We start from the raw sequence: 27625 nt of genomic DNA, 5'->3' as shown, positions 1-27625 counted from the left end.
CAGTGATGAAATATATCAAATTAGAGAAAAGGAAAATCGTTCTGAAACTCAAAATAGTCAAACAGTGACCATCCATAAGAAATAATATCTTCTTGCTTGTGGCTGGTTCCACATACTGGTTTTCCTGGAAAAGACTCTTTTGTAATTAACGTCATTACCAGATTCATGAAATACCTTTAAGTTCAAAGCCTTCAACTGTCTGGAGTGAAAAACCATAGTTTATGGTTCCTAAACTCTGAAGTTGGAACAAGCAAACCCTTAATAAGAACGTTGCCTGTCAAAATATGTGCTCCCCTAAAAAAAACAGTGTTTATATTAGAGTACAGTTTGAAATAGCAAATAATTACAAATAATAATGATGTCCATAATTAGTGATTTGATAAGTTAACTTAGCTCCTTGAAATGGAATACTATACAATCATTATTAATGATGTTTTTGAATAGCATATTCTGTCCTGAGCCATTGTTTATGAGAACTTTGAATGAAACATAACATAAAATAGTTCTAATTTTAAGAATGCATACATATGAACACATGCATAAATGTGATGGGGAGATGGCTAGTAAAATTATTGACAATAGGAAGGCCTAATTTTATTTCTTCTCTTTTATACTGTTATTCCGTAGCCGGTATTTTGCACAATGATCATGTATGGCCGCCTGTTAACTGCCCCTGTACTACTACAGCAAGCACACAACTTCTTTCCTCCATCTTTTTCTTTCCCCTTTATTCCCATTCCATGGCTTTCTCTTAAATAGGTGCAAATCTTTGAAAATAATAACATGTTGCCAAAACATCAGTCATTTAAAAGAACCGTGTGTGCAGGCTGCGTGGCTGTTTGACAGGCTCCATGTGTGCTTGGGTTAGTTTGGGGGTCTCCCCACAGAGGTGTCATGAACCTCCTCAAGAGACTCTTTTTCTACAGAACGAAATCAAGCTTCTAGTGTGGCATTCAATATGCTTCACCATCTGGTCCAAATGTAACGACTTCCATTTAGTGGAGCCTTGGCTGCAGCTCTGTCCCATCACTCTTGTTCAACACACTCATAAGTCTCACACTTCCTTCATACATCGTCAAGTGTTGTTCATTCTCAAAAGGAGGCCTGGTGGCTTGGTAGGCTACTCTTTGGGCTGCTAACTGCAAGGTCACCAGCCCCTCCTAGGAAGCAAGATGAAGCTGTCTCCTAACCTAAGGAGCTAAATGCCTAGGAAACTCGAAGGGGCAAGTCTCTGCATTCAAACAATCTCAATGACGGTGAGTTTGGGTTCTATGTATTTGTTTATTTGAGTACTTTTGCTGATGGATCATTCTTCTTCCATGGTTTTCAATCTTCTCATCCTCAAGGCCTATTTCAAATTCCTCCTGCTCAGACTGCGTACCCAACCCCAGTCCAGACAGTAGTCATTTCTGACTTGCTTTGGGAATATACTTCACTTACTGTGATAGTCAGGGTCCTCTAGAGAAAAAGAAAGTAAACAAACAGGACACTGATGAATGTGTGTGTGTGCGTGCCCCTTCCTGGGGTGGCAGGAAGAGGAGAAGTTGGGTCATAGCAAAGGCCAGAGCGTGGCGAGCCAGGTCCCGAAGGAGCCTATGGAGCTGCGTGGCAAGGAGACAGGATATGGGCTTGGCTCGGAGCGTACATAGTGCCCACAGTTAGTGTCGTCCATGCTTGAGGCAAAGGACCAGCTTTCATAGCAGTGTACTGGTTGGGTCCCCAGGGAGCGAGAGGGAGGTCAGCCTCAGGAAGCCATTTACTTTGGTTGCCCTCCAATCAAGCTGTGACCTGATTGAAGGTCCAAACTCTGCCCACGTATTTCTGAGGGGAGACATGCTGGGCACTGTAAACCTATCGATCATACTCACTGTAGTACGTTGTAGCAGGGTTCTGCTTGCTTGCAAGAACCAATTGTTTCTAAAGGATTTTGTTTGTTTGATTGATTGATTGTGGTAAATATATATTGCAAAACGTTTTCCAATTCAACAATTGCTACATGTGAATATCATATTGTAATATTGATTGCATTCAGCATGTTGTTCAGAGATTACTGCTACCCTATTCCAAATTATGTCGCCACTGTTAACAGGACCTCAATGCCCCTTACCAAGCAGGTATTTTATAAGGAGATTTTGTAACATCAAGTGGGAGGAGTTTGAAATTATCCAATTGAAATATTTAAAACCATAAAAATTAGCAACAAAGTGCTTCCTCCCCACTTCATGAAGTCCTTTTCCAGTACCGTATGATTTCAGACATACTTTTATTCCCGTACAGCCTCCTCTTCTTAGTGCATTACATTTGAAGACTCCATGAAATGGTGAGCTCAGTGCGGGCAGGGCTAGAGTTTTCATTTCTTTTTCTACCTCCAGAACCCACATAGACTTCTTGGCATATGGCAACACAGCAGGCGATCAATAAATTACGGTTGAAATGCATTAAGTTGTTTTGACATCCACTCATTAAATTATATTTGGAATTAAACTCTGATCCGGCCCTCCCCCTCCACCCCCACATGCACACACTTTCTTTCTATCCTTTCTATTTTTGTTTCTCATTTCCAGAGTTAACAAGATTTGGCTAAATAACATTCATTTTTATTATCATTCTTAAATATTACAAAATAATTAAGTTTTCCAGTTGGCAGTGATGTTGATTAGAACAGAAAACTCATAAGCATATCTCTTTATTATATATAGATACCATTACCCTCATATCTTTACTTCCAATAGCTTTGCTTAATAAAAAATCTAAGGAGAGCCTCAGGAAGGCATAATATAATTTTAATATACTTAGCTCTAGAGAACCTCTGATGGTTAATTAAGAAACTTTCATCTTTGAAGTAAAATTAGAAGAAAAAACGTATTAACTAAAGTATGCAGGGTCAGTAATAAGACAGCTTTCCTTTTGAACATAGCATCTAATCAATCCTAAGAGATTTAAGACCAATATATTTTATCAAAAACACAGAGAAATAAGTACCAACAGGGGACACCAAGTGGCTTTGGGAATTTCTTGCAGAACAGTGTTAGGAAATGATCAGTGCCCTCCTTGTCAGTCCCTACACACACACACACACACACACACACACACACACACACGTATGTACGAAGCTGTGAGAGTGAAAATGACTCTCTGAGGAGTAGGAATCTCAGGTTCTGAATTTCAGAAGTTGCCATATTTAGGCCTTGTCCTAAAATGCCATCAAGGAAGAGAACAGCGGTCCATTGGTCACCTCCGTGAAGTGGAGCGAAGAGGGAACAGCATCACCGTAACAGGTTAGAAGGGTAGCCCTTTCAGTTACCTGGTACACCTTGTACTGGTTACATTTCTGAATTTTATTTTTCTCATCTATTATCAGTGGCAGGTGTCTGAAAAGGCTACCCTTCTAACCTGTTACGGTGATGCTGTTCCCTCTTTGCCACATAGTGGTCAGGCATCGGACTGTGAGCTGCAAGGTCAGTCAGTAGTTTGAAACCAACAGCAAAACTGCAGGAGAAAGCCAGTCCTTTCTGTTTTGCTTAGCGGTGACAGTCTCAGAAACTCCCAGGGCCAGTTCTACCCTGTCCTGTAGGATAGCCGGGAGTCTGCACAGACTGGCTCGTGGTGAGTTTGATGCTGCTGTCATGTGTTTGTTTGTGGGTATTATTGCTATTTAGAGAAGCCCTCTTACCATACGGTTACTAGTAGTAAGCTACACGGTACTAACCACACGGTTACCAGTACTAAGCCATCAACCACTTAGCGGTAGACGGATAAGGCTTTCTACGCCAGAACCGAGTTGCCGTAAGGAAGGCCACTGGATGGCAGGGAGGTGGTGGCGATTAGCACTGATACTTACCTCATCAAACGACAATACATATTTCATAATACATCATAAGCTGTGTGCATAGCAACTACTCCATGGCATGGAGTCAGTGCTGTCTTGTGGCAATCCTCTAGACCAGAGTAGAACTGCCCCCATGAGCTTCTGAGACTGTAACTGCTCATGGGATTAGAAAGCCTCCTCTTTCTCCTGTGGAGTGGTTGGTGGTTTAGAACTGCTGATCTTTTGGAGCCCAATACATAACCACTTCACCAAAAAGACTCTCAATAAATATGATCTCCCAGTCCCCGCCTCTATTCATAATGTGCCTCCACTCATAAACAGGTTAGGACCACTTTGCATACTTTGAAATCCCAGCCTGTCTTTGTGATTTAACAAATCTCCTTTAAACACTCTGCCCCCAAAACATGAAATATATGGAGGATAACATGTGGCTGTGGAAAGATAGTTTAATTGGGAAAAAGAAAAGTTGTGTTCTAAAACCAGATTCGTAGTTGATTTATTAGTAAAAAATTTCACGTGTCCCTCATACATTATATCCATATTTCCAGCATAAAATATGGTAAGTAAAAAAAAAGGTGCTTCTCCAAATCCTAGAAAAATTTATTAGATGAAAAACTCCAAGTGTGAAGCTGCTCTTTCTCCACATGCCCTCCAACTATGTCTAGACACTGCTGATGGCCATGCCGCTGTTGGTCTAGAGTGTAGGTGTACCCCATATCAAAATGGAAGTTTTTTTTTTTAAACATTTTATTAGGGGCTCATACAACTCTTATCACAATCCATGCATATACATACATCATTGACATCCTTGAGAAATGTGCATTGTAACCCTCTCAGACAGTCTTTGACAGGAAGCCCAGTAGTGCAGTGGTTGCGCATGTGCTGGCTAACCAAGTGTTCTCTAAGTTTGGGGAATCAGAAGAAAGCTTGAAGGGGAAGGATCAGGGCCGTATGGTGAGTGGGGTTCGTTTTCTCAATGGAACTATAACAAAGTCCTGTTGCTCTCAAAGAATGATCAGGAGTATTGCCCTATTAGAGGGGAAATTCCTCTACCAATTTTTTCCCCAATTTTCTTAACACTTTCTCACAATACTCTCCCATAATCACCCCATGTCCTTTGAGAAAATCTCTCAGAATTATTCCTTCATGTCCTAAAATGACAGTCACCATACCGCTATGAGTTGATCTTCATGCCTTGAATTTTAATTCACCTAGCAGATGACAGAGATGGTATTTTTATCATACTCTTGGGGACAATCATAATACTCACAGAACTTCTCTGCAGCACCCATTGTTCACAGACACATGTTCAAACACGTTCGGTTTGAAACTAGCTGGTGCCGGGATGAACTGGGACTCTACTGGCAATTCTTTCTGATTTACTCTCATACTCATATCTGGGAAGTAAAATATGTAGTGGGGAAATATCACCCAGTGGGTAGAAATGATGCCCCAAGACTGCAGGATATAATTTATGCAAGCCCGACAATCTATTCATAAGAAATATATTTTTCCACAACATAAACAGCTACTATAAATGGGCCGTCATCCCATCTGCATGTAAAAGCTGGACAATGAATAGGGAGTACTGAAGAAGAAGAATTGATGTGTTTGAATTATTGTTTCGGTGAAGCATATTGAAGGGACTGTGGCTGCCAGAGAACAAGCAAATCTGTCGTGATAGAAGTATAATCAGAAGGTATAACTAGAAGTGTAACCCGAACTCTCCTCCGTCCTTAGGATTAAGGATGGGGAAACTTTGGCTGTGTTGTCAGGAGAGAACCATTTCTGGAATTGTTACTATTCTTGGTACAGGAGGAGGTCATAGCAAAAGAGGAAGCCCCTCAACCAGACACACTGACCACGTAACTGCAACCATGGACAGACACGTGACAATTGTGCAGATGGCACGGGATTGGCAGTGTTTTCTTATTCTGCATGTGGAAGCTATGTCAGAACTGACTCAACTTAGATAGCTGGGAAATGGCAATAAAAAAAGATAACCCACGGCCTCCATCCTCAAGAGCCACCATTCAGGTGAAGAAGATAAAAAAATAAAAATTTAATCTGGAGTCATGTTGCTTACCAAGTGACAGAGGGCATGGAGCATGAACTAGTAAACTTAAGCCCAAACCAAACTCAAGGGCATCAAGCCAAGACTGGTTCCCAGCAATCTTGTAGCATAAGGGAGAATGCCCCTGTGGGCTTCTGAGGCTGGTTAATTCTTCCAGGAGTAGAATGTTCTGTTTTTCTTCCGCAGAAGAGCTGATGGTTTTGAACTGCTGACCTTGTGGTTAGTAGCCCAACTTGTAACCACTATGCCACTAGATAGCTTAGATCGTCTGAAATGGGAAATAAGACAGCTGACACTTGTTCTATGTGTTTTGTGGTTGTGTTGATTTGTGTATAGTGGGGCAATTTGTAACCTGGACTGTGAAATGCATACTTGTTTAAAAATGATAATATGAAATCATGTGGTCTGTGTCATATATAAGTATGGCAAGGACTGTGCATTCTTATTTTCTTTTCTGATTATCTTGTAGTTAGGTGTTCATTAAATATATGGTGAAGGAATTCTACAAGAATCCAAAATTTGAAAAGGAGAACCGTTGAAAGTTTGGCGCACCTAGAGGGATTTGGAGACACTTGAAAAAATTTTAATCACAAAAAAAGTTATTGGAGAGGTAAAAAGAGTGAAGAAATATTCAAGAAGATACATTACCGCCTGAAGATCATTTGTAGAGTTGTAATAAAACAGCAACTACCAGGTAAAGGAATCCGTAGCCATTGCAGATGGCTTACACATGCAGCTGCTAAAGGAGAGGATGAAGGTTTGAATGCACTCAGACGAGTTCCTGCAGAAAGCCGTGGTTATTTGCTTGCTGAGAGTCAGCGCAGTTCTATTCTGATCTACAGTCGCATGTGACTCAGTTGCAGCTGGTTTAACGTGCCTCCTGCTTCAACCACCGTGATCTCGGGGGGCTTCAGAAAGTTTGAGAACAATTCCAGTACCTGTTAACTTAATTTGCTCACAACTTTTTGAAGTCCTCTAATACATAATTCCCCTAAGAACTTTGCAAAATTGGTAATATTATTTAAATGTTTTAGTTTAAAGATATACTAGTTAACTATCTTGCGATAGTCCAGACTCAATGATATAAAGTCTAGTCCAACTCATAGCGACCCTATAAGCCAGAGGAAACCTACCCGTTGGGGTTTCTGAACTTGTAAAATTTTACTGGAGTAGAAAGCCTCATCTTTCTTCCATGGAGAGGCAGATGGGGTCAAACATTTGACTTTGCAGTTCGTAACCCAGTACATAAACTACTGCACCGTCAGGGATCCTTCTATAATAATAAAAATTTTTTAAAAACAACCAAACTTGAAGAGTATTTTGAATGCAGGTTAATTAGATGCAAGAACAAAAGGACTGTGTTGAACAAGTTGTGTGCCATCCAGAGCGGCTAAACTGGTGTTTCAGAATGGAATCTTTGTCCTGACAGCAAAGCATTCTGTTTTTCTAGATGTAAAATTCACTCCTCTTTCTCCTTTTCAAGGTTGCCTTATTCTGCAATTTAAATCTCGGTCCTCCTCCAGGCTCTCTAGATCAGAGTATGGCTTTGCTCGCATGAATAAACCAGCATGGAAGAGTCATTCTTGACACTTCTTCACCCACTGTGGTAGAAAGGGCCAATGATAATATGTCAACGGTGATATATTGTCAGAGCAACCAGCCTCTGACAATATCACAGATCCCTAGGTGCAATTGGATGATCTAGGGCCGTATACGCAATAGGAAGAGGAGGGATTAGGGGTACACATGTGATAAGATAGGTGGGTCCTAGATTCAAGATCGCAGCCTAACCTTAGTTGTCCTTGAGCTGGCTAGACCAGATTTCTGGGCTCACCAGAGAAACAAGCTCTATCCTTGCCAGTAGGGTGTGAACCCCACAGACAATAGTTCTATTGCTCAGGATGGCTGATGCCTTCAGGGAGAAAAGTTCTAAGTGGCAGAACTCACAATGTGCTGGCAAACAGCCTGACAACCTGGGGAGAAACCTTTCTCTTTCCCACAATGTGTAGTGACAGGAAGCTGGATTTTGGAGGAGGGCCAACCTAGATCAGCATCCCAGGTCATCCACATCTTCAGGTAACTGGCCTTGGATAACCTCGCACCATCTGTTTTTTCCTTCTCTGTCAGTTTGAGTAAGGTCACCTAACAAGGCAATGACCCTCAGGGTAAGTTCTTTGTGGTGGTTCTTCAGCTTCTCTTGCCCCATCTCCCAAGACATACGCATACATACATGACTGTGCCTGTCCCTGTCTGTCCAGTTACCCCTTTTCTTCAACTATGAGGACCCTCTATTTGGTTGAATGACCCTTTCACAGGGGTCACCCGATTGATAACAGTAGCAAAATGGCATTGAAGAAGTAGCAACAACAATAATGTAAGGTTGTGGGGGTCACCACAAGATGAGGAATGGTATGAAAGGGCTGCGGCCTCAGGAAGGTGGAGAGCCGCTGCTGTATTAGAATCCTCTCCCGAACAAAAGGCAGAGGCCTATTCGGGAATAGCCTTGTGCTCAAACCATGTGCTTGGTGCTCAGTCTTGCTTTCAGCATCCTTGCTTAATGTGACAGCCTTTACCCCTTTGCAAAGATGTGCTCCGTAACCTGTTACCCTGAACCTGACAAATGTGTCGAAGATCCTTACAGTTGGTCACCAGGCAGAGTGATCGCTGTCTGCACCAGGAGACCCCTTCAGTCCAAATCTCTGCTTTGGCGACTTAAATTGTGGGTCACCATGGTAAATGTCAGGGACTTAATTTCTGCTATGTAAAAATGAGAGTTGTATGTCAAAGTCGTAGTTTTGTGTTGAAGTTTATTTTTTAAAAGACAGAGAGAGAAATGTCGAGCAGGGTTCCAGACACTTCTTGGGTGCCAGATTAGCATTGATGGCATCAATTCCTCCCTCCTAGGTCTTTCCTTTCTACTTCCCCAGCCACCACTCCCATCTCAGTGTGGTCTTACTTCAGTGCCACAGACCCTTCTTAAACACATATCCTCTCTTATAAATAGTGCCATTCTTTTGTTATCTTTGGTTTCAGTAAGAAATGCTCAGACCATTTGCCCTAGCCCCATTCGGGCAAGGTAGGTAGATGAGTCTGTCCCACACTCTGAGCGGAAGGTTTGAATGTTATTCACTCCAGGAAATCTTTGTGACCACCAAGACCTAGTTAGGGTTAGACCCTTGGGTCACTCCATGCCTGCTTCTTACTGTCGACGCTCTTGGTGAGCTCCGCTTTGCCACCCTGGTTTCCACCCTGGACTCTAACCTCAGTCAAGTAGGTGGGATGTTGAGCTTCAGCTGTGTCTCACATAGCTGTCAGCCAATTAGATGTCTCAGAAGTAAACGAATGGAATAAAGGAAAGTGGAACTTGCCTGGAGCACCGGCACGCTTGTTTTATTATAGTTTTCATTATTCATTTGGCAGATATTGCCTCTCTTACAAATTGAAGGTTGGTGTCACACAAGTCTGTTGGTGCCATTCCCCCACAGCATGCGCTCACTTCCTGTCTCAGTGTCACATTTTGGTATTTCTCACAATATTTCAGACTTTTCATAATGCTATCGCACACTTTCTAGACTACGGTATATTCTACACATAACGTTTTAGATTCCAGAAAACAAAACAAAAAATGACACGTAGCTTGCATTATTGCAGAATCTGCTTTATTTAGGGGGTCTGGAATCCAACCAGAAACATGTCCAAGGCATGCCTGCCCTGTGGACAACTGGCTGAGAATCTGTTGGCTAAAATGAACAAATTCAATCTCAATTGAGGAAAACGACATGTAATCATCTCCAAGTAATTTCCAGAGGTTCCCCACCCACATGTGCCTCAGAAGAGCAGCCTGGTGGTCTCCATATTTCCCAAAATGTCAGCCATGTACAAGGCACACGACCACAATGTTACTGCGAGATACATGACGTCACTCTGCTTTGGAACTGACAGGAAGGTACTACTTCCTTCATGGTATTGGCATTTTGAGGGTTGTTCATTGATTTCTATTTATTGATTTTTGAATTGGTTGAAGGCTCACTGAGCAGATCGGTTTTCCCAGTCAACAATCATACACATTTTGTTTTACCTCGCCGATTGCGTCCCCACATTGGAACACCGGTGATCACACTTTCTCCTTGTCTTCCTGAGCCTCATCCGCCCTGCATGGCTGACCCTTCTGAATGTCATCTCTCTGTCAATACCCCCCTTTCGCTCTCAAACGGCTTATGAGTCTACAGTGTGCCACTTCAGAAATGTTGTTCTACTTAGTCTCTTAACTTTGATTTAGGTAAAACCTTGGGTCCATTTTATACATGGAAACTTGAGGCCTAGATCTCTCAAACTGCACACTGAAGGATGCAGAGTTCGTCACAGGCAGTTTTGAAATTTAAATAGAGGCCTCTCCATCTCTACACCATGCCACCGCTTACAATTCAGAGTTCTTGTTTGCAAAGAAATGAATGGTCTCTTAGCTCTTGCACACTAGGCTAAGAAGACATGAATCTTTTCCTATGCCAAGTGACAACTTTTTAAAGAAAGCTTTTACCTAATGTGAAATGAAAACATTTCCTTTATGAGAAGTATGCAATCCATATGTGCGTTTATAATTCAAAGCCCCCGATTCTCTAGGATTTCTCTAGGCTGTTTTTGTCAGGGTTTGAAAAATAACTCCCTGTGATTTTCTTGATGTGAGCTAATATAGTGATAAGCACCATGAAGTCTCGGGGACTAGCACATCATTAATTTACCTCAGAAAATAAGACTTCAGCGACACATAAGCCTCGTGCGGACTCTGTGGTTAAAGTAGCTTGGCGAGCAGTGGCCACTTGAATGGGCTGAATAAAAGGGAAAAGAGTGCAGTCAATGTAACAAATAATTATTTTATGTAGTTAAACCACACAGAGCCTGTTTCATGAAGGACCCTTGATGAAGTGGAAGGGAAACACAAATGATTAGAAACACTCTGTTTTAGTGGGAGCAACAGTATATTCTGGAAAGAGCTTCAGATTCATAGGAGACCTAATTTAAATTCTTGCTTGGCCACTAATTAATTGTTTGACCTTGGGAAAGTAATATTTCATCCCAAGACCTTCAAACCCTATCCTGTAAAATAAAATAATTGAATTCTAAAATGTCTACAGCCCCATCTAAGGCTAACTTTCTATAAATCTAAATATTTTATACCCCATAATGTTTGTAAGCAAGGATATATTCAGTCAGCTCCCAATATGGCTCAACAGCAGCCATCCACGGGGTCTTGGAAGAGAAGGCTGGTAACCTACTAGGAGTATTTTTTTTTCTCCCTGACAAAATTCAAGGAATGTAGGCAGCAACATCTTGGACATTGAGCACTGGAGTAGAATAGACCTGTCCTTATGACTTCCTCTGTATTAATCACTCATGAAATGTTAGATAAATTCATTCAAATTTTAAGACTTGTTTTTCTCATTTATAAAATGGTATATTATACTTTCTGCAAAGAATTGTACTAAGTGCTAAAAATATTAAACCCCATACGCAGTACCTGCCATGTGGTTGATCTTTAATATAAATGAACATTTACTATAATGTTAGCTGCCCACTGTGCCTCCTCCAGTTTGGGGGGGGCATTTGGGGGACAAGTGCATGACAATAAGAAACTCTACCAGCTCCTGCCTGGGGCTATTGCTGCCCAAGGAATTATTATCTAAAATAAAAAATATCAAAAGAAAACAACTTGAACTAAAGCCAAAACAAGCCCAAAGAATATGATGGAGCCTGGGACAGATGTCAATGCCAGAGCTTAGAGTGGGGATAGAATATTTGTTTTCCCTGGGCTAGAATCATGAATGTGGGAATCCACAGCACACGGATGGTGTTTAAAGCTGTAGCAGGAATAAGATCACCCAAGCAGAGGTTCTCAACCTTGGCTATAAATGGCAACCCCCTAGGGAGCTTTAAAAAATACATCAGCAAAAAATGCCAAAATATCAGTTCTACCTTCAGAGAGACTTATGTAATTGGTCTCAGATGCAGGCAGAGCATTTGTGTTATTGAAAGCTACTTGTAGGTTTCTAATATTCAGCCACAGTTTCAAGTCACTGATGAGGAAGTTGGAGATGGAAGAGATTCCCAACCCCAAGCCCCATGAGCCATTCTCACATCCAGAGTCATCAGCGAAAGGGGAGCCAGCACAGGAAACTGCAGACGTGTGGACTCGGAGACCAGAAAAGAGAGAGAGAAGGGTTGTAATAAGAAAGGCTATCCAATTCTTTTAAAAGGACAAGTAAACTCAGAATAGAAGTAGCTAATTCATGAGGCAACATAGACGCCCCTAGTGGACAGCTTAGTGGAAGTGTCTACAGAGTGGTGAATGTGAACCCTGGTTTAAACTCAGTTTTCCCTTTCCTTTGATGCCTAGCACAGGGCTGGGCATTTATCTGAATGCGGATTTGTTGGATAGGCTCTTAATTAACACTTGTTACATTTAAAAACCTGTTTCTGGAATGGGTCAAATTTTAGGGTAAGCTAGATCTATCTTGCTCTACAAGTGATTAATTCCCGGAATGATGGATGGCTTACCGAGAAACCATGTACTGCGCTTTCATTGTGCACCAGTTACTGTGCTAAATTCGTGACTGCTGTGGAAAGCCACGCCAGTTGTTCCCTGAATAACTTCAGGGCTGCTATTTACAGAGACGACGATGTAAATGACATCTCCTGGAGTCATGTGTTCACAATCGGCATCCCTGTACCTGTCAGTTCTGACTGGATGCCACCAGAAAAGTGTTTAAGAAAGAACGAAAGTAATTTTTGTGAAATGACAATTGCAGGCGACTGCATTCACATATGCTGTGACTTAACTTTGTAATCTTCTGGATAGTAGAGTTTCTTATTTTCACTTTATAGATTATTAAAAACCAAAGGCCCTGAAGGGTCATAGAATACACAGCTAGTAAAGACAACTTGGAATCGCATGTGAGTTTTAAATTGATACCGTCTCAGTAACCTAGCGCTGCTCTATCGGAACTACCATAAGTGAGCTTTAAGAAACTGAAATTTATTTTCTCAGAGTTTAGGAGGCTACATTCAGGGCACAAGGTCTAGGGGGCATGTTTCTCTCAAGGTCAGCTCTGGGGGAGTTCTACCCCCAGTCTGTGCTTGCTGCAGTCTCTGTGTTTGCTCTTTTTATATCTAAAACATGCTCTCACACTGATATGATCACACTCACAAAGCAAAGACAAGCCTTTTCCCAAATAGGGATCCCATTCCAAGTATAGGGGTAGGGATTTGCAGCATATATTTTTGGAGAACACAATTCAAGTCATATCATTTACCAATCTAACTGCTGGACATATAATCACTTCACTTAAATATGTTTATTTCCTTTTACTCCACCAGTTCTTGTGAAATTGGATATATATATATATATATATATATCTCCATACATACAGGTGTACATACAGCCATATGTACTTTAAATAAATTAAGACGGGGCTGTTGGTTATTTCGAATATATTTTTGCTTTTTTGTGTTCTACATTGCTTTCAGGAGATCTGAATTTCCATCTAGTGCCATTTCTCTTGGTCGTTAAAACGAACTTTAACATTTGTGATAGTATATGTTCTCTAGCAATCAGCACTCTAAGTTTTAATTTGAAAATAGCCTTATTTTGTATTCAGTTTCAAAGAATCACTTTTCCAGATAGGGAATTACTATTTGGTTTGTTTTTCCATGTAGAAATTGAAAAGTTCCAATATATTACAGCTTCTGAACTTTTGAATTATTCACTGAATATAGGGTATACGTTTTGGTTTGAGTTCTGTTTTGTTTGGGGAGAGAGAAGGGTCTTCTAAGATATTCCATAAATTGCAGTATCCCTTTGATATGCCTAAAGATAATTTTCTTGTGTTTACCCCACTTAATATTCATTGATACTTTCCAACTACAAATTAATATTTCAACTAATTTAGAGTTTTCATCCATTATTCCTTCAAATTATTTTTTTACTGATTCTTCATACCCTTTTCTTTCTCCTGGAATAGCAACTAAAAACAGGGACGCTGGTGGCATAGTGGTTACAAGTTGGGCTGTGTTCCGTATGGTCCAGAGTTTGTAACCCCCAGCAGCGCTGCTGGGAAAGACTTGGTGTTCTACTCCCATAGACAGTTACAGTCTCAGAAGTCCTCAGGGGAATTACTGTGAATTAGCACTGACTCAATGGCAGTGAGAAAAAGGAGGGGGCTTCAAAAATTCATGGAAAATTTAATTTAAAAGATAGTGTAATTTCCCGTGAATTTTGTGAAGTCCTCTCATATGTGTCAGATCACTTCCTATTGAGACATAAGCTTCTGAAGACTGGTTATTTTTTACCATGTTTTCTTACAGGACTTGGGATTGGATGCTTTTGTTTGCCATACTATAAAATGTATTATTTTTTCTTCCCATCACTAATCTATTGTTGTGACCATCTAACATGAAAAATGTTTTTCCGTTATTGGTGTTTTAGTGCTAAAACTTTCACTTTTTTTAGATAATTTCAATTTCTGTGCTGAAATTTGCTCTCTTCATTTAATTTAGACGGTATCCTTCAATTCCTTCATTAATTTTTTTAAATTTTCATATCTGTGTATAACATGTTTTTATTTTTAAACTTTACAAAAAATTAACAAGAAACATCTCATACTCCTCAGATATCAGTGGCTTCTAAGATTTGCTTGAAATTTTAAAATATTCTTAATTCAATTTTTTCCACAAATTTTAAAACCCCATTATATAGTTTCAGTTAGCCTTGCTGTCCATTTCAGTGATTTTGGATTCCTTATGTCTAGAATTTGTACATGGATCAAGAGGCACTTGTACAAACAAAACAAAGGAATAATGCAGGATTTAAAAGTCAAAAAGGTGTGTGTCAGGGTTATATTTCACTATACTTATTTAATCTACATGTAAAAATATCATCAAAGAATCTGGATTAGGTAAGAAGAATCTGGCATCAAGATTGGAGGAAGGTCGATGCATGAATACTTTCTTCTATTAAATTGGCATTCTATGATGCTCACCCTCCCGACATAACTGCTGAAGCCAAAGTGAGTAAACAGACAAATGTGGTGAAGAAAGCTGATGATGCCAGGCTATCAAAAGAGATAGCATCTGGGGTCTTAAAGGCTTGAAGAGAAACAAGGGGCCATCTAGCTCAGAAGCAACAAAGTCCACATGAAAGAACACACCAGCCTGTGTGATCACGTGGTTCTGAAGGGATCAGTTATCAGGCATCAAAGAACAAAAAATCATATTATTGGGTGCACACCTCCATGATATCATCACCAAGGACAAACAGGTACATAAGCAAATGTGGCGAAGAAAGCTGATGGTGCCCGGCTATCAAGAGATAGTGTCTGGGGTCTTAAAGGCTTGAAGGTGAACAAGCGGCCATCTAGCTCAGAAGCAACAAAGCCCACATGGAAGAAGCTCACCAGCCTGTGTGATCATGAGGTGTCGAAGGGATCAGGGAATTACTATTTGGTTTGTAAAAAATAATCTCACCATAGTGAATGAAGGGGGAAGTGTAGAGTGGAGACCCAAAGCCCATTTGTCGGCCACTGGAGATCCCCTCACAGAGAGATCTAGGGGAGGAGATGAGTCAATCAGGGTGAGATGTAGCACCGATGAAGAATACAGCTTTCTTCCAGTTCCTAAATGCTTCCTCCCCACACCCCCACCATGATCTGAATTCTACCTTGCAAGTCTCGCTGGAGCAGAGGATGTACACTGATTCAGATAGGAGCTGGAGGCACAGGGAATCCAGGGAAGGTGATACCTTCAGGACCAGAGGTGTGAGGAGCGATACTGGGAGGGTAGAGGGTGAGTGGGTTGGAAAGAGGGAACTGATTGATTACAAGGATCTACATGTGGCCTCCTCCCTGAGGGACAGACAACAGAAAAGGGGGTGAAGGGAGATATCAGACAGGGCAAGATATGACAAAATAATAATTTATAAATTATCAAGGGCTCAAGAGGGAGGGGGGAGCAGGGAGGGAGCGGGGAAAAAAAGAGGACCTAATTCCAAGGGCTTAAGTGGAGAGCAAATGCTTTGAAAAATGATTAGGGCAAAGAATGTACAGATGTGCTTTATACAATTGATGTATGTATGGATTTTCATAAGAATTGTATGAGTCCCTAATAAAATGTATTAAAAAGATTAAACCTAACGAGAAAAAGAAATAAATTCTAAAAAAAAATTGGAGGAAGGCTTCTTAACAAGCTGTAATATGCATATGACACAGACTTGCTTATTGAAAGTAGGAGGACTTGAGGCACTTGCTGATGAAGGACAGGGACTTCAGTCTTCAGTAAGGCTTACAACTCAATGTAAGGAAGACAAAATCCTCATAACTGGACCATTGGCAACATCATGGTAAATGGAGAGAAGTGGGAATTGTCCAGGATTTTGTCTTGCTTGGTGCACCAATAAATGCTCATGGAAGCAGCAGTCAGAAGATGAAAATATATTCCATTAGGTAAATGTGCTGCATTATACCTCTTTATTTATTTATTTATTTATTTATCTATCTATTTATCTATTTATTTGCATTTTGTTACATTTTATTGGGGCCTCTTACAGATATTATGACAATCCATAAATCAATTATATCAAGAGAACTTGTCCATAAGTTGCCATCATAATTTTCAAAACATCATTCTTCTCTTTGAGCCCTTTGATATCAGCTCCTCTTTTTTCCTTCCCTCCCCCACCCTCTCACCCTTGTGAACCCTTAATAAATGATATATTATTATTGCTTTTCCAAATCTTACACTATCCTCTGTGTTCCTTCCACAAATTTCTGTTTTAGAATCTTGAAAAGCAAGGATGTTACTTTGAGGACTCAGCGGCACCTAAACCAAGCTATGGCATTTTCAGTTGCCTCCTATGTTTGTAAAAGTTGGACATTGAATAAAGTGTACTAAAGAAGAATAGATGCATTCGGTTTGTAGGGTGGGGGAAGAATATATGGATTTCTAAAAGGGCCAAAAAATATATCCTGGAAGAAATAAAGCCAGAGTGGTCCTTAGAGGCAAGGATGATGAGTCTTTATCTCGCCTACTTCGTCCCTGGAGAAAGACATCATGCCTGGTAAAGCAGAGGGGCAGTGAGAAAGATGAGGGCCCTCAAGGAGCTGAGTTTCTACAATGGACTCATGCATAGGGACCACTGTGAGGCTGTCCAGAACCAGGCATTGTTCCCTAGCATGAGGCCTAAGGCTCATATGAGGAGGAACTGACTGAATGGCATAGATAGATAGATAGATAGATAGATAGATAGATAGATAGATAGATAGATAGATAAATCTTCTTGTAATTAAATGATGCTTTCTTTTTGTTTGTTTGTTTGTTTGTTTAATCATTTTATTGGGGGCGCTTACAACATTCCATACATCAGTTGTATCAGGCATATTTGTACATATATTGCCATTATCATTTTCTAAATATTTACTTTTTTTTTCTTAGCCAATGATTTCATTTTCTTTTTTTCCCCCCTTTTTTATTTAATCGTTTTTATCAGGGGCTCATACAACTCTCATCACAATCCATACATACATCTGTTGTGTAAAGCACATTTGTACATTCATTGCCCTCATCATTCTCAAAGCATTTGCTTTCCACTTAAGCCCTTGGAATCAGGTCCTCATTTTTCCCCTCCCTCCCCGCTGACCCCTCCCTCATGAGCCCCTGATAATTTATAAATTATTATTTTGTCATATCTTGCCCTGTCTGACGTCTCCCTTCATCCACTTTTCTGTTGTCCATCCACCAGGGAGGAGGCTATATGTAGATCCTGGTAATCAGTTCCCTCTTTCCAATCCACCCTCCCAGTATCGCCCCTCACACCAATGGTCCTGAAGGGATCATCCACCATGGATTCCCCGTGTTTCCAGATTCTATCTACACCAGTGTACATTGTCTGGTCTAGCCAGACTTGCAAGGGAGAATTCGGATCATGATAGTGGGGGGGGGGGAGAGAAAAAGCATTTAGGAACTAGAGGAAAGTTGTATTTTCCATCATTGCTACATCGCACCTTGACTGGCTCGTCTCATAAATAAAGCTTCTTGTAATTAAATGATGCTTTCTTATCTGTACTACGTAGCCTGGTTCTGTAATCATCATTCTATGTATTCAGAGAACATTTTCTGCTGAACTTCTCAACACTAATGATCTACCCACCAGCAGACTAGTCAGTTCCTCTTGGGAAGGGCAGTATCCCCTGAGCTCTCAGAGGGAGCGTAACTGGTATGTCTTCCAGCCCTCTCCTGAGCTAGCATGATCTCTTCTTGTTTCATCTCTTCCCCTACAGTTTTCTGTCTGTCTGGAAGCTCTTTATTTAAATCAGTGTTCAACTCCAATAGAAAATTCTTGTAGCCATTAGTGATAGATCCAATCCAGAATTTAGTAAACAAGCTCAGCCAATTTCATCACACTGTTAGTTGATTTTTACATTTGATTTTTTGTTGGTTGGTTTTTTTAATTTTAATTGAGTAAACCCTGAGATATTTGGGATTTTATCTACATAAAACTTTTAAATAGTTGACTTTTTAAGATAGATAGCCTCAATTTAGAATATCTCTAGAATCCAAGAAGCTGGCTGCAATAGGCATTATATAGACCATTCTGAGACTGTAAAAATAATAAGCTCTGGTGTTCATTTGTGAAAGTCTTAGAAAATGTGGTGAATCCCACACTGTAATTCATAGGAATATTCATTTCTGAAGGAAATAAATCATCATCCTGTTTTACTCTGAGGAGATTTTAATTCCACATGGGTGGTTGGAGATGAGGGTGGGGGGAGTTGTGTGTGACGCTTTCGCCCAGGAAGAATAATTCACCACTGCATAGCCTCCTGTAGGACACCATGTCTGGTTGGAATTTAAGAACAACCCTGGCTTAAAGCCCTGCAAGGTAGGAAGGTAGACAAAGATACAGGTGTGTGCCCTCACCAAACAGCTTCAGGTCTGTAGTTTCACAAACATCACTCTGTTTGAATAAATATAAGAACCTGTCATCTCCTGGATGACCTAGTCCTTTATCTGAGAAATGGCAACATTGATCCTTGTGTTATCACAATGTTTCTTAACCTCATGACTAGTGATTTTTTGGTGGGGGAGTGGGTAGCAGGGGCGATTTCATATTGAGGGCTATTCTGTGCATCTATGGAGGTGCGGGCCTGGGTAGTGTTTTGTTCTATTATACATGGGGTCACTGTGAGCCAGAACCGACTCAAGAGCACCTAACAATGGAGATTAAAGTAGGGTCTTTGGAGACTTGCAGCATTTGGCTTTAGGAAAGAGCACCCTGGGTAATATTCAAATGGCCAGAGGCAGAGGCGCTGCTAGGAAGCGTACACAGGGGCTCTTCTCCTTCCCATCTTCTCTTCCTGCATCTCTCTGCCCTTATTTGTCTCGTCTTCATTCACTTTATTGGTTTACCTTGACCTCCTCTTTCTCTCTAAGTAGACTCAGTGGGGCTGTGATTAACCACTCAGCCAACTGCTAACCGAAACCGTGACAGTCCGAATCTACCAGCCAGTCTGAGAGGAGAAAACTGTGGCAATCTGCTTCCGTAAAGGTTTACTGCTTTGGAAACCCGACTGGGCATTTCTCTTTGTCCTGTACAGTCTCTAAGAGTCAGAAGCAACTCCACATCAACAGTTTTTTCCCAGTTGTTTGGTCTCTTAATGCCTCTTTTCTTCTCTCTTACACACACACACACACACACACACACACACACACACACACACACACACACACCTTGTCCAAAGACTAGTGTGAACTTTTTCTTCTTAAGTAATTTTGAGTGTTTAATATCAGAAATAGCAAATACTTTGATGACAGGAGTGTCTGAGACACCTCTAAATTCAGTAGTGGAAAAAAAATAGAAAAGAATTAAAGAAGACTCCCCCACCCTCTCTTTTGTTCCTTATTTTCCAAACATGTACATTTTCAAAAAGCAAAACTGACTTTTGGATAAAAGTCACATACCCTAATATTAAAGTTCACCCAAAAGCCCCACAGCAAGGCTTAAAATATTCACTAGTAAATGCATGGCAGATTGATAGAGTAGTAATTAATTAATTACTGTAATGATTCTTAGGGTTGGAAACCACTCAATTCTAAGCCCTCGAGGCTTCCACTCAGTTAAGGACATGGGAACTATGAGACAAAGCTAAAAGCCAAGTTTGCAAAACATAACTCTGCATGCTTTCTCCTACTCCGTTGTCATCCAGTAGATTCCAACTCACAATGACTCTAGGTGAGTTTTCTGAGGCTAAGGAAGACGACAGTATAATCTTCTCCGGTGGAGGAGCTGGTGGGTTTGAACAACTAACCTTATGGTTAACTGACCAGTGTTCACCTGACAGTGCCATCAGGACTCTTCTGTACCAATTAATATTACAAAATGTGCTTTGTAGTTCTCTAGCCTTCTAAGAACAAGCTTAGTAGAGCCAAACTGCATCGTTCCTACTGGTGTGGAGACCAGATGATACAAGGAAAGCATCTCATCGTATTCTAATGAACAGATGTGGAAGAAGAGCAGCTCATGCCAATGTAAATCAACTCTGACACATCATTGGGGTCATTGGGACCAAACCCCTCCACCTCTCTGAACAGATTGGTTACCTATATAATTGGAATAGGAAATTCACCCCTAGTATTGGGCTTAAGGCATTTCACGACCATGGAGTTGACTCTAGCTCCGAGTGACCCTATAGCACAAGGTAGAACTGTCCCTATTGGTTTCTGAGACTGTAGCTCTTTAGAACTGATTACATTAATCAAGGGATGGACTTCAAAATCATTTTCTTCCATACTTTTAAAAGCATGAAGGAGAGATAAAGCAGGCAAACAACACAGCATATGTTTTATTGGAAGTTCTTTTTAACCGGACAAGGGCCAGGGCTGTAGGCTATGAGAAGCCTTCTTTCGAAGTCTCGGTATAGTTTGTAGTCTTCTCTCACCGAGGAGTATCATGGTGATTCAAAGGCACAGCTGCCTCTCTGGCCCTTAAATCTGAGGGAGCTCACCAATTAATGAGCCAGAGCTCTTTTACATACTCAAGTCAAGCTTACACTTGAAGCAAAACTGAGAAAGGGACATTGTCATTGACACGATTTCTGGGGGATATGCTGGGAAGAAAGATACCTCTGAAAAGGTTACACAGACATTCTAGCTAAGACTGCCCATACTCCTGTCAGCAATCTCTCCTCACTCATGTATCCTCCTTTACCCACTGGATTGAATGTCAGTTACCTTTCTTTATCCTGCTCTTCGGAACCTGTCCAGTCAGCCCCTCCTTCCGCAGTCTTTAAGCAGAAGGCTTACTCTAAATTCCTCAGACAACAGTGCTGTCTCCATCCTGTCCTCGCAGTTATCTGTAGTTGCGATTTCTAGCTGCAGCTCCTCTGTGCCTCCCTTTCACTCCTCCCCGGGAGGAGGCAAGGCTGCAAAATGAGTAGATCACAGGATTACGGGACACACGGGCCTCCAAACAAACTCCCTGTCTATTTTGATCTATTCCTACCCTAGCATTACTAGCAATATAAAATTAACTTCAATATTCTTATCTATAAAATGAAAAAAAAATGCATAAGCAACCTCAGTTTTCTTAAACAGTATGATATATGATTATGTAGGTTCCCTGGTTATTAAGATTGATGACATTTACTAATTGTCTTTCCTCACTATATCTATGTATGGTTTTCTCCCAACTTCCAAAGTTATCTTGTTGAGCCTTGCTCTAAGCAAGATCGCTAGGTTTGAGGTTTGTTTGTTTGTTTGTTTGTTTAGGAAGGTACTGAAATAAAGGTATAGTATACACATTAACTTGAATAATGCTTTCTAAGCTATACCATTTATATAGTTCGTAAGGTATGTCTGGCATTGCAATAATTATTTTCCACATTTTGTCTTGTCTAAATCATCTTTCCACCTTTTGAAACAGGCATTGTTATTATCTGCTTTTTAGCACTGAGTAAATAAGCTCAATGGCATTAAATGACTTCGTAGGATAATAGCTAAAATGGAGTTGGACCACAATTCCAGTCAATTAAATTGAAGTGTAGAACTCAGCCCTTAACCCCAAACAATAATTATTTTCCGTTTCAAAAAGTCTAGTCCCCACTTTTCACTCTCAATTTCAGTGAATTTTCCTTCTTTTTAGAAAATCAATTTTACTTGCTTTAGATACATACACATGCTTTAGATAGATACATCTCAGACACATGCACCTTTCAAACAATTCCATCTATGTCATCAATTTGTTGATTGATTCCAGGAATATTCACCAAGTCCTATTGTTCCAGTCAGGCTTTTTTTGGGGGGGAGGGGCCTTAAAACAAAAATAAATAAGCAAAACACTAATAACAACAATAACAAAAAAATCAGATAAATTAACTCCATTTCAAATCCTGGATAGAGTAAAAATACTGGGATAGAGTAAAAATACTACATCATGCATGACTTTTTTTTACATAAAGGCATGTTAGTCTGGGTAGACTATAGAAACAAATGCACAAGAGAGAGCTTTATACAAAAGCAGTTGAACATTGAGAAAATATCCCATCCCAAACCAGATCAAGTCCATAAGTCTGATATTAGTCCATATGTCTACTACCAATCTACAAAGTCCTCCTCAGACTCAGGCAACTCATGCGCTGACACTAAATGCAGGAAGATCACAGAGCATCGGGTGCAAAGTCTTGTGGATCCAGTGGTGGTAGAGCATCTCAGCACTGGCAGTGGTCTCCACGTGGCTCCTCTAGTTCCCACGGCATGGGATCTATCAGTAAAGTGACATGTGTCTTGTCAGTAGAGTGTCTCTCAGAGAGTGAGCTAAGAGAGGAAGGTGTTTCCTGCCTCCAAGAAGGAAATCCAGAGTTCCCAGAATCCTCTGGGGAAGACAATGCCCACACAGAAGCCTCATTGACTATGATCCAATTGAGAGACTAGATTCCACCCCTTCATTTTTAATCCTCTCAAGTCCCAAATTGACACCAGATTACGTAACTACCACAAAGGTTGATGTGAATCCCCTTATAAATTTGATGTCTACCATATTATTCCTAAACCAGTCCATTGATATGATAACATAAATGTGTGTTATTTCTGGAAACTGTAATATTAAATGGAAACCAGACAGGATATCCTTCCAGAGCAGTCACGCTGACCCTCTTTTTCTACTCACATCAAATTTCTTTGGAGGTTTTGATGATGATCATGACTTCATCCCCCACTATAAGACTCATTTCTTTGTATAAAGCCAAGAATATCAGTGACTAACTATTGGCTCCCTACACAATGGAGAGACTACAAGAAAACCATGCACCGTAGAATCCAGTGTGAGATCCAGCCATGCTAAAAGATGTTAGGAGCACTGGCTATACAGTGTTCACATCAGTTCTCATTCCAACATTACCAGTAACTACCTCTTTGTGAAGGAACAAGATACTCCCCTGGGATCATCCTGCTTCCGGTCTTTGAAAAGAAAGAGAGGGACTAGATTCCGTCAAAATTTCTTTTTGTGTGTAGCATGTGGCTGCTCTACAATATAGCTTAGGCTCAGTGATCAAGGATGAATGTCTTAAGAGAAATTTGCATTAAATGATTTTCAGTGCTTTCCATGTACAAAGTAACAAAAGGCAAAAGAAAGAAATTACATGGTTTTCCAGTTGGGTAACCAAGTCTCTAATGCACCCTTATTTGGGGCACCTTTGAACTATGGCTCAACTGAGAGCTTCTACTGAGGCTTGATGAAAAATTAAAATAGAGATGGCCTCGTGAATCCCAAAAGAAGCTAATGTAGATGAGGAGACAAGAGCATCTTTCTCTCCACCAAAGCTATTCCTCATCTTGACCAGTGTGTCAGTTTCTGAAACCACCCCCACTTCAGTTTGGCACCCCTAATAGTAATCAATTTTCCCAGAAGATGTTTGCTTGAATTGGCTATTTACAAAATGTATTACTAGAAGAATACATGATAAGACATTCTCATGCCAATTAGCAACCTCTTGATAGCATTTGTCTGAAAACTGTAAATTATTTGTTATTGCATTAAAACAAGAGAAAACAATATTTACAAAGTTGTTATTGAACATGAGAGTCTATCTTATGAACTCCACCTGCCATCAAGCCTTTTTGGAATGGAAGTAGGTAATTATCTTATTCACACTTATTTAGCGAGCATTTTGCAATAACACTCAGAATTCAAAGAAGAGGAAGTATTTGTGGGGTGATGGGCTGTAGCAAATGCTTAGATTTTGTTCCAAGGACCATTTTCTGTGTACTTCACTGAGGAAAACATTTTGGGTATCCCATATTAATATTTAAGCTAGAAACGATGGTTAAAGAGGATGAAAAATAAATGGATTTAATCATGTCCCTTTTCATTATTCCTTTTTTTTTCAAAGCTCAAGAAGCTCTGCAGATAGGAGAGGAATTTGGAAGTGGAGAGGCTCCTTCTAGCAACTAGAGAAGGCTTTCTCAGATAGGCACAAAGTAGAATATGATGTCCTTAAGTAAGGCGTGGGAAAGCAATTCAAGTAAGGTTCTCCCAGCACATTGTCCTGGAAAGACCATGGTGGTGGTCTTTGCTTCCTGTTATTATTAAGTACCAAGAGGTTGGCTTCTAAATCAAAGTGAGTCATGCGTAAGCAAAATGTGCTTCCCTAGCTTGTATCATGAGTGCTTAATGACCAAACCGTTGTGATTCATGGGTCTCAGGGGCTGATTTTTGAAGTACAACTGCAAGCTTTTCTGAGTCGGCTTAATCTGTAAACTTTGCTGAAATCTGATCGGCATCACAGCAACATGCAAATCTCCATGGTCAGATATATATTGGCCCTGCTGAAGTGTGTTAGCTGGAGACCAACGCTAGATCTGCTTGATTGATGAGAATTTTACCACTGACCCAGCCGTGCTCCAGCAAGAATAGCTTAGCAACGACTAATTCTACCCAAGATGTCAGCACACACACCTGGAGATAATGGACGGTAGGCTGAACAAACCCTCTGATGGCCATTGAGGCAACTGCAACTAACAAGGACTCTGTAGGGCAGAGCAGAACGGTTTCTATTGGTTTAGAAGACTGTAAATCATAGGAGAGAAGAATGCCACATCTGTTTTCCCCAGAAAAGCTGGGGGGTTGCACTGCTGACCTTGCAGTTGTCAGTCCAACTTGGAAGCCATCACACTACCCAGGTTTGCTGGAAGGTAAACTCTTGCTGTTAGATGCCATCAAGTTGGTTCCGACTCACAGCAACTTAAAGTACGTGGTAGTCCAGGTACACTGGAGAAACAAATTCAGGAAGACTCATGTGTGTATAAGAAAGAGCTTTATATACAAGAGCAATTGAATATTTAGAAAATACCCCATCCCAGTCCAGATCAAGTCCATAAGTCCAATATTAGCCTGCATATCCCATACCAATCTATAAAGTCCTCTTCAGACTCACAAAACACATGCAATGGCACCAAACGCAGGGAGATCACAGTCTAGTGGGTGACAGGTATTATGGATCCAATGGCAGTGTAAGCATCTCAATGCTGGCAGGAATCTCCACGTAGCGTCACCAGCTCCAGACCTTTGGCTCTAATGAGCCTCTCTTCATGTGTCTTCTCATCAGGGAGGCTTGCAGGTAGTGAGCTGAGAGAGAGCATGTCTCCCGCCTCCAAGGAGGAAACACAGGAGCTCCCAGAATCCTCAGGAGAAGGTCATGCCCACACAGAGGTCTCATTGGCTTCATCCTAATTGACAGGCTAGACTCCACACCTACACTCTTAATCCTCCATTTGACACCAGATTATGTAACTACCACAATGTATAACACCCACAGCTTCATCCTGCTCCATCCTGCACCATCCGCACAATCGTTCTTAAGTTTAATTCCATTGTTGCTGCCACTGTGGAAATCCATGTCCTTAAGACCCTTCCTCTTTTCCTCTGCCCCTACACTTCACCAAGCAGGATGCCGTTCTCCAGAGAGAAGTCTTGTCTCTAAGGAGCATTCGGGCTGTACTTCTTCCAAGACAAATCTATCTGTCCTTCTGGCAATCCATGGTACTTTGATTATTCTTCACCAACAACACGGCTGAAATGTTTCCATTTTTCTTCCGTGTGCAATATTCAGTGTCCAGCTTTCATATGCATATGAGACCATTGACAATGTCATGGCTTGTGGCAGGCTCACCTTAGTTATCAAATCGTCATCCTTGCTTTGCAAGATTTCAAAGAGCAGCGGGTTTACCGAATGCAATGCATCCTTTGCTCTCTTGACAACTGGTTCCACGGCATTGGTTGTTGAAGGTAGTCTAGCACAGCATTATCAGCCCTGAGTACATGACAGGGTGAGTTTCAGCCTGTGCTTTGCCTTCAGTTTATTGGATCAAGTACCCCAGTAATACATTCTTCATCTTATGAGTTAGAATTTGGATTTCAAATGGTATTATTTGCACCCCCACGATCCCACCTATTTTATTCATATGAATCATCTGGAAAACAATCAAAATTACCTAGCGACCTTGTAAAATTTTAATTCGGACTCAATATATGTGAAGTGGAAATGCACAATCTAAGCAGGGCATGGAGCCAGACTGAATCGGTCTGAAGTCCATGTCAAACACAGACAGAACCTACTCTCTCCCTGATCAGGGTTTTGCTCCCCAAGGTAGCAATTCCTGAGGTCAACCACCAGCCAAAAATGATTAATGAGTACTTTGGGTCATGAAATATCCTGCCTTCTCAAGCCTTCATTAACATAAATTTTATTATGGTATATTCTTACCATTGTTCTCTTTTACCATTATTAATTTCTTTTGGCACCTACTATGCACATTGCACTTTCTCATAAGTGTTTATATATGTATCGGACCAAACATGGTATATACAAAAAAGCTGGAGCTTCAAGAAGTATGTAAACAAATTTGAGATAAGAGATAATGGAATTTTTCCTCAAACTTTTTGAAGCCCCTGTACAAGGTTCAGCACTATCCCTGGTTTCAGCCATGGGGTGGGGTGGTGAGAGTGGAGATCACTGTGATTTTCTCTCTGCCACCTGGCTGCTGCTTCTCCCGAGTCTCAGGGAGTTCACTCCTTGAGTATCAACTACATTCTCAGAAAAGAGTTAAGGTTGTCAGAACTCAACAAATGGTTTTTCTGTGTTTTATCTCACTTTCTTTTGCTCCTGCTTTAGTTTATAAAACAATGTTGTCATAGTGAGTTTCAATGAGACTAAAACAATTAGTGAAAACGTAAAATATTCTGAGAGTACTAACATATCCTTTCGTATATTTTATCAGACCTAGGACACACAATGAGGGGTGTCAACATCATCCCTGTTTTCCTAACAAGGAATTGGAGTCCTAAGATAAAGCTACTGACTTACCTAAGTCCTAGAGCATTAGGATTTGCACTCGGTGTGGACGTAGAAAAACTCAGGATCCAACAAGACATGTGCTTGTATTTCAAGCCTCTCTGCGTAGGCTGAGAGCCCAAAGATGCAGGCAGCTCACTAGGAAAGGTCTGTGCATTGCAGCAGGATTCTGTCCATACCATCCAACTCAGCTTGTCACCTGAGCCAGTGGTACTCCCTGAGTTAGAGGACCTAAGCAGCCCTTACCTTAGGTAGTGCCTGGAGCAAGGACGCTTCTCTGTAAAACTTCAGGGTTATGTAGCAGTCAAGGTTTAAAGCTTGCTGGGAAAAAAA

The sequence above is a fragment of the Tenrec ecaudatus genome, chromosome 4, assembly GCF_050624435.1.
Source record: "Tenrec ecaudatus isolate mTenEca1 chromosome 4, mTenEca1.hap1, whole genome shotgun sequence".
NCBI lineage: Eukaryota > Metazoa > Chordata > Mammalia > Afrosoricida > Tenrecidae > Tenrec > Tenrec ecaudatus.
Note: the sequence above shows the minus strand (reverse complement) of the source record.